The 12,315-nt window shown below is 35.7% G+C and overlaps 1 long non-coding RNA gene across 1 annotated transcript in view; it reads left to right on the forward strand.

Annotated features, from left to right (window-relative positions):
* The window catches only part of LOC149137859 (uncharacterized), a 135,868-nt gene extending 131,520 nt beyond the window's left edge, over positions 1-4,348 (forward strand). Inside the window, exon 2 of the long non-coding RNA XR_016244015.1 lies at positions 2,435-4,348. This is a non-coding gene — a long non-coding RNA (uncharacterized LOC149137859). The remainder of the gene's footprint in view (positions 1-2,434) is intronic.
* Positions 4,349-12,315: the final 7,967 nt, after the last annotated feature.

Below are 12,315 nucleotides of genomic sequence, written 5' to 3' on the forward strand. Positions count from 1 at the left end.
CACGTGTCAGTGGAATGTCCAGCTACTTATACGCAAATTTAACAAGCAGGTGATTCAGTTTATCAAGAAACGAAACTCTTATCCTCGAAACCGTAGGGGTAGAATATACTTATCTTTACATTATATATATATATATATATATATATATATATATATATATATATATATATATATATATCAGTCTTGTGGCTAGATCAAGTTCTAATATCTACTCTTATCAGTTTATATATATATATATATATATATATATATATATATATATATATATATATATATAAAATATAAACGTCAATGTCTCTGTGTTCGTGTGTTACTTATAGACTCGAAAACTACTGGACCAATCCTAATGAAATTTGGAACAAAAAACCAAGCTTTGGAAGAAGGGCAATGTTATATGTTTCATTTTAAGGGGGCATAAAGGGGGGGGGCAGAACCATCCGTGAAAATTCATATGCTTCGGATTTTGATGAAATCTGAATCATGGGTATTAGAAATAAATTGAAAAATATACCGAAAAGTTCCATTTCTTTGAATGATTCTAAGACCCACTAAGGAGGGCTTAGCCCTCAAATTTTAATCATCTTTCATGGACGAAAATTACTGAATGGATCCCTATGATATTTGGAACTTAGATTCAATGTATAAGGGTGGGTATAATGCAGTGTGTTTGGTTAGAATTGGGTGGCGGGAGGGTAAAAGGGGGCAGAACTCACTATGAAAATTCATAAATTTCCGATGCTGATGAAATTTCAACCATAGGTAATTGACACAAATCAAGAAATATTCTCAAAGTTTCGGCTTCCTATTAGGATTCTAAGACCCCCTAATTCCCAAATTTTAGTCATTCTTTATGATCCAAAATAAGGTCAAAAGTACTGAATGGATCTGTATGAAATTTAGAAATTATATTCTATGCATAATGGTGGATGTAATACAGTATATGTTTGAAAGTAAGTGGGCATAAATAAGGCCATAATTCTCATGAAAATTCATATATTTTTGCTGTTAACCATAGATATTAGACACAAATGAAGTAATATTCCTAAAATTTCAACTTTTTAGGAGGTTAATAAGACCCCTTAATGAGGGCTTAACTTGCAGAAATTTGTCATTTTTCCTAAGCCAAGACGAATACAATTGTAGTCTTGGAAGCTGTAGAGACACCCGAGGATACAAGATGAATGTTATTTGTCATTCAATGGTACAACAGTGTAAGAGCTTGCTTTGAGATATGCTTAGATTGTGATTTCTGCAATGTGGCGCATAAATTGTCAAGTAAAGGAGAGCCATCTTTGCCTCCACTGATTCAGTTGCAAAGTGTTACTTTGAGTAAATTTATTTGGTTGTGGACCTCCTTTGAGTCTTTTTTATTATCACTGGGTCAGAGATAGTCCCCAGATGGTAACATTAATTTCAAGGCCTTTCCAGATAAGTGACTGGTCATTCAAAGAGATTTATAGATTGAAAATTCATTCTGTTCAGTTACCTATCGGCATGGTAATCATTGGCAAACTCCAGAGGGGACATTTTCATTTCCCCTCAGCCCTCACGTCACACAGTTGTTAATGTTTATTTGAGTTGGGTCACACCCTTCCAATTGCTATAGATCCGTAATACATCGTACAGTTCGGTAAAAGAGACCGATATAATAAGTACTAAGTTTACAAAGTATAAGTCCTGGGTCGATTTGTTCGACTAAAGGCAGTGCTCTAGCATTGCGGCAGTCAAATGCCTGAAGCAAGTAAAAAGATAAAGGAATAAAAGAATACACACACACACACACACACACACACACACACACACACACACACACACACACACACACACACACACACGCACGCACGCACGCACACAAGCACGCACGCACACACACACACACACACACACACACACACACACACACACACACACACACACACACATATATATATATATACCAGAGTAAGCACATAAAAGCGAAACAAGGTGGAAAAAAATAGTACTCGAATATTGGAGGTAGAGTAATATGCTTTATTAAAAAGCAGCAAAATATCACAAAAACTGTTACTCAGAGTTTCACGTTCCCGTATGGCGGACAGTTTTATTTAGAATCATATTCCGATGTTGATGAAATTTCAATCATAGGTAATTGACACAAATCAAAAAATATTCCCAAAGTTTTCGCTTCCTATGTATGTATGTATGTATGCATGTATGCATGCATGCATGCATGTATGTATGTATGTATGCATGCATGTATGTATGTATAGGTATGTATGTATACAGGATGTATCAAAAGTCTATGTCACATTCTATGAACTCTTATATCATGAACAACAAATGGTAGCATGATTGAACTGGTACCATTTAAAAGCTAAAAGTGTCAAACATTCTCCTGTTAATTTAATTTTAATTTAATTAATTAAATCTAATTTTGTTTTTTGTCTCTTTTCAGATCCAGTAATGTCATTCACAGAAGATGAAAAGTCATTTTGCGTCCTAGAATACGCTAACACTGAACCTGGACACGTGTTCAACGCAAGTTTCATACAACATTTACCAAGCAGGCATTAGACAGACTTTTGATTTCGAATTGGCATGCAAAATTTAAGGAGGAGGGGTGTTTGTGCCCGGCAAAGAGAACTGGACGCCCCTCAACTTCAGATGATACGGTTGAACAAGTTCAGCAAACCTTCCAGCGCAGCCCTCAGAAATCAGTCAGAATAGCCAGTCAAGAACTTCAGCTCCCGTGGACAACTGTTTGGCGCATCTTAAGGAGGCGGCTGCTGTTTACACCATATAAGCTGCAATTAGTTCAAAGGTTGAATGACACTGATAAACCTATTCGCCATGAAATTTGCTCATGCTCAACTGGTTAAGGTCAAACAAACGTCGAACAACTGACAAACAAATCTGTGGTACTGAGCAGAATATTTGCTGTAGCCCATCTTTTATACCAAAACAAAGCATCTGCATGATAACACTTCCAATCAGTTAAGATCAGAAGCCACGAGAGCCAGTGCCTGGTACTGCATCAGGGCATTGCCTGGTATCGCATTAGCGCATAGCCTGGTACTGCATAAAGGCATTTATTATTATCATCATCATCATCATCCTCCTCCTCATCATCATCATCATCATCATCATCATCATTATTATTATTATTTTTATTATTATTATTATTATTATTATTATTATTATTATTATTATTATTATTATTACTATTTAGGCGGCGAGCGGGTAGAATCGTTAGCACATAGGGCAAAATGTTTAGTGGCACGTCGTCCGCCTTACATTCTGAGTTCAAATTCCACCGAGGTCGACTTAGCCTTTCATCCTTTCGGGATTGATAAATGAAGTCTTGAAAGTCAAACTATTGTTTGTTTATAATTGTGGTATTCTAAGAAAGACACTTCCAAGTCTAGTTTTCCTCTGGTAAGGGAAGGTAACGGATAAAAACCAGAGTTACGCAAGATTAGTTTACTGAACATTTTTACCGTGAACATTTTTACTGTGTTGTGAAACACTATTGCTGGAAGAATAATTTCGAGACCAACCAAGGCGCTTCAGCTTTTGAACAATGCTCTAGATTTAGATCATCCTTCAATTCTCGATTCACCTGTTGAAGCCCTTTTTATTCCAACCAATACAACCTAACTATAACAGACCTGTGTGTCTATCTTCAAAGCATATAATCCTAGAACTTTAAGTTAATTGATTACAGCTATTGATAATAAACATGAGTCCGTTAAAGAATTCCGAGAAAAATTGCATTATGCACGCAATAAAAACATTAAAAAGATGCTTAGGATATTTGTATTGATATATGTATGTTAAACCTATTGATATATGTATGTTAAACATCCATATATCAATAGCTTTAGGGGAAATAATCGTTCAAATTTAGTTAATGTCGACCATAGGATAGTGGAAATCTTCTTAATCAGCAATAGCTCTGTACAAACGGCATAGGAAGATGTATTTGTAGAAATTTTATACAGGTGATAATCATGATTTATTGCATGCTGATATCCAGCCTCTCGCCTATGAAACCTGTTGGAAGTCGGCAGAACTGCAAATGTCCTATTCGGAAGAGAAAAAGAGACTGCTCCACAATCAGTTTTAAAAATAAAAGTCTTATCAGAACATGCTAATGAAATTCTCGTGCTTTGCAGCTATTTTCAGAATACTATCCAAATTCTGAACGAAGCATAAAAATTATCTGTAAATGTAGTACTGAATTGTTATGAGGAAGAATATATATAAGCGTTTAAGGTTCGTAAAAGAAAGGTAATGGTAATGATGCCATATTCTATAAAAGAAATAGAGATATGTATAAAAAGTGAAGATTAAAAACCCTAAATGATTATTCATTTTTATTGTCTTGTATTTTTTACTTACTTCATGTTCCCAAAGAATGTGTGTATGTGTATTTTTCTACATAAAGTGCGTATATTTTTTATTGAATTATATATGATTTCCTTCAAAGGATATTTCATATATGTAGAAGTATTGTGCCAATTGTATTTTAAATAAGCATATATTTCTTTCGATAATTTATACATACACATACACACACACATACGTGGCAGCATTGCGACGTACTGTGATGTGGTTTCGTCATTTGCACATGTAATATACATTGTTTTTTTTTTCTGGGCATCATTCAGAGAATACCACAAGTGCATTTCTTCACGATATAAGTATGCGTTGGTGCTGAGTCGTATGTGTACATGCGTAAATTAAATAGCATGATCGAAATGAAGTATATCTACAGTTGTAAAAAAATGTTATGGTTGTGTACAGCTGTGGAGTATCCAGTAATGCATAGATATGCGGGAGAAAAAAGTTAATTTCGGAAGTGTAAAGTTCACACACGTGTATACACTTGACAGTTGAATACAAGAGAAAAAAGTGAGGTGATCCATATTTTCTTCTTTTTCTTTGTGGTGGGTTCAACCAAGGTGACAGAAATTATTGAAGAAAATACCGAAGAATTATGGTATGCATGTATATATGTAGGTGCGTAGGTAGGTAGGTAGGTAGGTAGGTATGGTGGTACAACCTGTTATATGCTCGAGCTCTCAGCAGGTAAACCGACAACCGTATCAAGCCGGAAGGAAGAAAAACAGCCTGTCAGCTTTCCCCTCATTGCGAAGCCGGAGATCTTGTTTATGGACTACTTGGTTTTGTATATGGAGCTTAAGCAATGTTGTGGAAGTTGTGATTGACATTAAATTTCAGTGCAAGCATTGCAAATACACATTGTCTTTAACGTCTAGGACAGTGTTTCTTAACCTTTTTCCCCCAGGCCCCAATATAACTTCCTAGAAAAATGTATTCCCTACTGGTGGTTGGAAAAAAAATTATTTTTAATACTTTATCACAATTATTTAATATAAAAGAATCTACAGATAACTCTTTTATTAAGTACTGAATACAAAAAAAGTACATTATTGTCTAAGGTAAAAAAAAAAAAGTGATGAGAACTTTAATGAGAACTTTGTACCTGGCGACTACGGTACCACGCCCGTCCACAATTTTCCCAGGCACCGCTGGTGGGACGTATGCCCCACGTTGGGAATCACTGATCTAGGAAAAATTGTGAGTGATGGCCATACTCACGTGCGAGTTGCATCCACCCTGTATGTACGTCGAGAGGTGATGTAGGTGTGTGTTATAGAAATAAATTTGCAGTTTTTAGAACAGATAATAATGAAAAATTGCGTATGAAGCGATGGTGTGTGTCATGCGCGTGAGTATGTGATGCAAAGTATGTGTGTATGGAGTGTGTATATGTATGCTACATCTTTATGTATGAGTGTGTTTATATTGTGTATGTGAAGTGTGTTATGCCTGGATAACACATGTGCGTATATTATGAGGCCTGTTAGGCTAGGATTATATCTGTGGTTATATTTCTTTTGTTATACACGTATCAATGTTGGGGAAAGGACTTAGGTCTGCTGTGTAAGTGTAGGTTAAGTAAATTAAGGATGGAAATTTAAGCCGTATAGGTGAAAGTTTGCAAAAGAAGGATGGTCTATTATTTTCTCTTGAAACGAGGGGTGGAAGGAATGTTGTTCAGGGTCAAGCCAAAAACCGAGAGAAAGTAATGGTTGGGGTGGTCGGCAGATTGAGTAAAAAAATTTTCGAAGGTGCGTTGTGTATGATGTATATGTGTGTGTAGGCATGTATGTGTGTATGTGTGTTCAAATCTAAAAACAAACAAGCGAGATAATTCACTATGTTAGTAGATTCAAAGTTTTGGAAAATTAAGACAAAGCAATTAGAAGACTTCGTCAAACACAAGTGTGTATGCCTATCTATCAACCAATATATATATATATATATATATATATATATATATATATATATATATATATATATATATATATATATATATATATATACTGAATCATATTTATATTATTATTTATAAAATAGTTTTATGTAATGATATGAGAAGGAAAACCCAGCAACTTAAAGCTCATACCACGGCACAGAAACAGTTGTTGTATTTTACAATTAAAGCCTGTTTTTCCATTTTCTTGTAAAAATTGTATATATATATATATATATATATATATACATACATAAGAATATACATACATATGCATACAGACGTATATATACATACATACATACACACACACACACACACACAAATATATATATATACACTCACGCACGCACACACATACACAAATACACACACACACAAACACACACACACATACACAGATATTTAATGGATGTGTGTGTGTGTGTGTGTGTGTGTGTGTGTGTGTGTGTGTGTGTGTGTGTGTGTTTTGTGCTGATAATCTGCGAGAATATTCATCCGTCTGCAGCTCACAACATTCCAGACAGACAAATACTTACCTTTGTGTGTGTTTTTTTAAATATATATACCTGCATGTACAACATTCACGCATATGTGTGCGTCAATGTGTATGCGTTTGTGTACGTGTGCATGTGTGTGTGTATGTGTGTGTGTGCTGTGGGTGTGTTGTGGGTGTGTGTGTATGTGTGCTTGTATACGTGTGTAGCGCGTGTCTATATATTTCGTAACGTGAGAAGGAAGTCCTTCTTAATCAGATTGCATTGATGAAAATCTTTCAGACACAATGTGGATTCTGTTGTAAGAAAGAATAGCATTGAATAGCTGCAGGGGATCCATCACTATATTAAGTAAGATAAAAGAGGATTGCATCATTACACCAATTCTTTCTGATGCAGCTGCCAAATAAATGGATTTCTTAAAAGAATTCTTTTCTTTTTTTTTCCTTTTTCTTTATTAAAAGCGAAATGGATTTAATTATATATCTTTTGGGGGCACATACGTGTATGTATATATGTATATATGAATGTATGTATGTTATGTATATATATATATATATATATACATAGATATGTATGTATGTTATGTATGTATAAATGTGCATGTATACATGCATATGTATATACATATGAAAACATATACATATATAAATGTATGTATATATATATATATATATATATATATATATATATATATATATATATATATATATATATATATACATATATGCATGCAAGCATGTATGTATGTATGTACGTCCGTCCATATGTATGTATGCATGTATGTATGTGTGTGTGCTTATCAAGACAGGTGGCAACCTGCATTAATAGAAGACATACTTAAATGTAGACGTTCTTTTACGCAAATGCATACAAATATACATTCTTCGATTTACTTTATCTGTTTTTATTTATTCTTAGTTATTCTTATCTACTCTTCTAATGTCTGTATACCTCTTCACTGTTTACTGTTTGTTGAATCTTTCTCTCTCTCTCCCCCCTCTATATCTCTCTCTATCTCTCTCTCTCTGTTTTTCTCTATTTTCTCTCTTTCTCTCTTTTTATTCATCTGTCCCTTTGTCTATTTATTTATCTATATCAGAGTACCTATATTCCTGGTAGCCTTGCAACCTTGCAATCATATGTCATTGAAATATATCAACAAACACGTCACTTTCTGTCTCTCACGCGAGTAGATAGATAGATAGATAGAGAGAGAGAGAGAGAAAAAAGGATAGATAGATAGATAGATAGATAGATAGATAGATAGATAGATAGATAGATAGATAGATAGAGTGAGAGAGAGAGAGAGAGAGAGAGAAAGAAAGAAAGAAAGAAAGAAAGAAAGAAAGAAAGAAAGAAAGAAAGAACGAAAGAAAGAAAGAAAGAAAGAAAGGATCGGAGTGAGAGAGAAAGAGAAACAAGCATATATATTCACTCATTACCGACGCTTCAAGCATAGAGGCCTACACGTTTGCTACTCTGAACTACCACACTCTACAACTACCCATACTTATCAGTATTCGCGATAGATACATTGATAGACCAAACATCTTTGATCGCTTTCTTCAAAATCAAACCTTCACCACAGCATCTCTATTTCTATACCTACTGGATTAACTAATTGCGGCTTGATCAGACAAAAATCCCACAGAACACATTCCTATCGTGGTGTAATATACTATACCCGAACCTTTATATATATATATATATCTACATACACACTCACACACATGAATGTGTTTGCGTTTGTGTGTGTGTTTGTGTGTGTGTGTGTGTATGTGTGTGTGTGTGTGTATGTGTGTGTGTGTGTGTGTGTGTGTGTGTGTGCGTGCGTGCGTGTTAGTGTGCGTGTGTGTGTGTGTGTGTGCGGATATCTTTGTATTATATTTAATGTATATATAGTTGAAAAACAAGTTAGTGCCGTATTCGTTCCAGAAGTAAAATACATCTATAGTGTTTAAAAACACAATAATATCTGAGTGATACGAAGACCACTCTCAGAAGCAACTAACGAGAACGCGCTGAATGCATTTCGGCCTTGTTCAAGCTTATGATTGGCGTGAACTCACACTCAGTCACAGTCATATATATATCCGAGTTTGTATGACTGTGTATAGAATATAGCTGGAATTTCATCGTACAACCTGTTGTTTACTATATATATATATATATATATATGTATATATATATATATATATATATATATATATATATATATATATATATATATATATATATATATATATATATATAGAGAGAGAGAGAGAGAGAGAGAGAGAGAGAGAGAGAGAGAGTTTAGATTTCCTTCTGTGCAAGAGGAACAAAGACAACAGGGCTACTACATCAGCGAATAACAGCAACAGAAAGCCTCAAGAAAACAAAAAATAACATTGGAACAAGGCCAAACCCACTCCTAAGACATATCGCTTCCAGCCTCGAACCACTCAGACATGTCATGTGACAAATGCGAAAATGGGATAAACTAAATGGTAAAAAGTGTCCAAGAAGAGAAAATATGCTAACGGGGAAAAAAGTTGGAAGATTCGAATTAAGCAGGAGTTTCTTTTGAGCAATGATTCACCAAACCACCTCCAAGAGCAGTAATACTATCAACACCCTCAGCACGACCACAACCAACACCTCCATCATTAACACAGATACTACCCACAATACAAACTCAACTACAACCTACCTCATATACACACCAATGACCAGAAAACACCGCCTACTATGCGGACAAAATGCCTTATCTACAAGCCTATACCAGGGCCGTAGCTTGCAAGATGAAACCGGCAAAACAGCAAGAGTTTTAACACTAGAAGCAAAAAAAATGAATGAATCATATACATCAACATGCTAATATCATGCACAATATCTACACCCCAACAACAAATAGTATACTGACATACATAAAAATCATCACAGCACAAATCACATTTAAAGAAACAAATACTCCGACAGACTAGGCTATTTACGAGGGTATTCAAGAAGTATCGACTAGTTGAACAGACGGAACACCTTCCCTTCCACAGGAACATGAGAAATGTCCTTCTTGCCTTCTTCCTTTTACTTAACCTTACTAGATAGAATAGCCGATGTGAACGGATGTGGCATGTAGTCACCGCAGAAACAAAACTCAAGAACTGCAGAATTTCCAAGGCTCGAGCTTTACGCCTACTTTCAGTCACTGTGAGGTGTACAACTTAGAGTCAAGTAGGATGAGAAGGTGAAGTCACTGCGTTGTTTCATAAAGGTCTAGATCTCAGTATATAGACCATTTTCATGGACCCAGTAGGTAAGTTTTGCTAAACGTAACTTGCAACGAAGGCCATGCCTTCAGGTTAGTAACCTCTACGCATAAAAAACGAGCGGTGCAGCTAGATTTCTCCAGACGTCTAATAATCTTCTTAGGAACGTCCAGCTTTCTAGTGATAGTAGATAATTGTAAAGCCATTTTGGATGTACGGATGGACTGTATATGGATATTTGGTAAAAGAGCGAGTGCAAAAGCTACAGAAACCTCTCATACATTTCTGTCTGACAGATACCAACCTGATTTCCCGAATATAGAGACGTTTAGGAAAGGCATTACAACCGACGCATTCGCAGTGTGATTGGTCCTCGTCCAATTCTTCAACACGAAGTACAGAGACTACGTTGGCAAAGCTATGGCGTGTGCACTAAGGTGTTAACAGTACCCGAGGGGTAGAGGAGCAAATTAATAACAAAGCTACAATTCGGTCTTTGATGATCCATGAAGAGAAAATGCTACTTAATTCCAAGATGTGAGCAGCTTTTCAACGGAATTTTATCGTCTGTTCGGGTCGAGTGGTGGGCCAAATCACAAAATGGACTTCAATGCCTTTATCGATTTCAATGCCTACTTGGCGGCTACCCCTCATGACAGTCGATTTTGGCCCCGTTTTCAGGGGCTGGATTGCCTCAAAATACAACGACATCTGTTCAATGGCTAGGGTGACTGGCATCCTATTAGTGCCGTTTAGAATCATGCGCTTGGTTCGTCAAGGCTGTCCTTTCTCGCCTCTTTTGCATATACTAACTATAGAGACACTACTGCAAAAATTGAAGACGTTAAGGAGCATCCTTCGTGAACCGAATTAGAATGCGGAAGATATGTTGCATATATAGACAACGTTACTATAATTGTGTCGGACACCAAGTACATCGATATGATCGCTTTGCGCTCTGATTGCGACATCGTCAGCGATTCTTTGACGGTATAAACAACTGTGGTCGCTGTTTTTTTATTTTTATAGCTCACCCTTAGATAAAACTGCAGTGCAGGACCAAGAGAAAGAGACTGGCTAGCGTCTGGATTATCGTCAAATACACACAGCTTCCTGCTAGTCAAGCAATACGGTTGGACAAACTGCCAAGCTGGCGTACTGTAAAGGATTAGTGATAGTCAAATTCAACGATATTCAGAAAACCTCTGGGCATCGAAGAATATCAACTAGCTGATCTTCGGGTCACGATCCGTTGAAAATTTCCAGAAAATCCCTAGTTTAGTATTGTTGTCGAGAAGTATTGCCGGTTCGAGATAAATTCTAATGACACCAAAGTGTCATCGACTGGACCTGACCAATATGAACGCAGGGCAACGAAATCCTTCTGAACACACACGTCCAGTGCACGTAAACATAAAGCTTTTGTTTAAACTGCATTTTAGCCCAGAAGAAGAAGACCTTTTATCAAAATCATTACTGTCAGGACACTTCCATCTTGTTTTGTTTTTCGCTCATAGTGTATGAGGGACTATAATAGCCAACGTGTTCTTCCCTTTTAAAAGATAGTAAGATTTGAATTGAGGGAGTTTTGACTGCTAACTTTAGCAAATCGAACAACCACTAGAGACATTCTAGTTGACACGTTTCAACGCGATTTCAATCTTCGGTAGCAGCCACTTCACTTATACTATTAATGCTCTTGAGAAAGTTATGAATGGGCATTTCAATTAACCAGTCGCAGCCCGCTTAAACATTGAGCCTTTGTGCAAAATCGAAAGAAGATAAATATCTGTTGTCATTTGTAATCTACTAATTACAAATAGCAATCAACTAATTACAATTGCAGTATCAGACACTACTGTAGAGTGATTTTCCATGCTTTATTGCCATAATAGAAATCTTTTACTCAATAACTGTCATTATATGACAGTAATAACAATTTGTGTATTTTCTGTTTTAGTGTCATTCGTTAATTGATGACCACTGAGCATCGCTTAAGATTTCCTTTTGATCAAACCAGCCTTTCTAGAGATGGTCTGAACTGGCAGACAGCATAATACTGACGGAAATACAACACTAACATGTATTTGTATGTTATGGTATTATGTTATGTTATTGAAAGAAGTTTGAAATTTTTCCATAGAAAAAAATGCTAAAATGTTTTTCTTTTTTTTTTTAATTTCAATAATATAAAATTTGGTTTCTGTATTTTCATTGTAATCTTATAGTCGCTTATTCTGTACAA

The sequence above is a fragment of the Octopus bimaculoides genome, chromosome 1 (genome assembly GCF_046866305.1).
Source record: "Octopus bimaculoides isolate indiv1 chromosome 1, ASM4686630v1, whole genome shotgun sequence".
NCBI classification, from domain to species: Eukaryota; Metazoa; Mollusca; class Cephalopoda; order Octopoda; family Octopodidae; genus Octopus; species Octopus bimaculoides.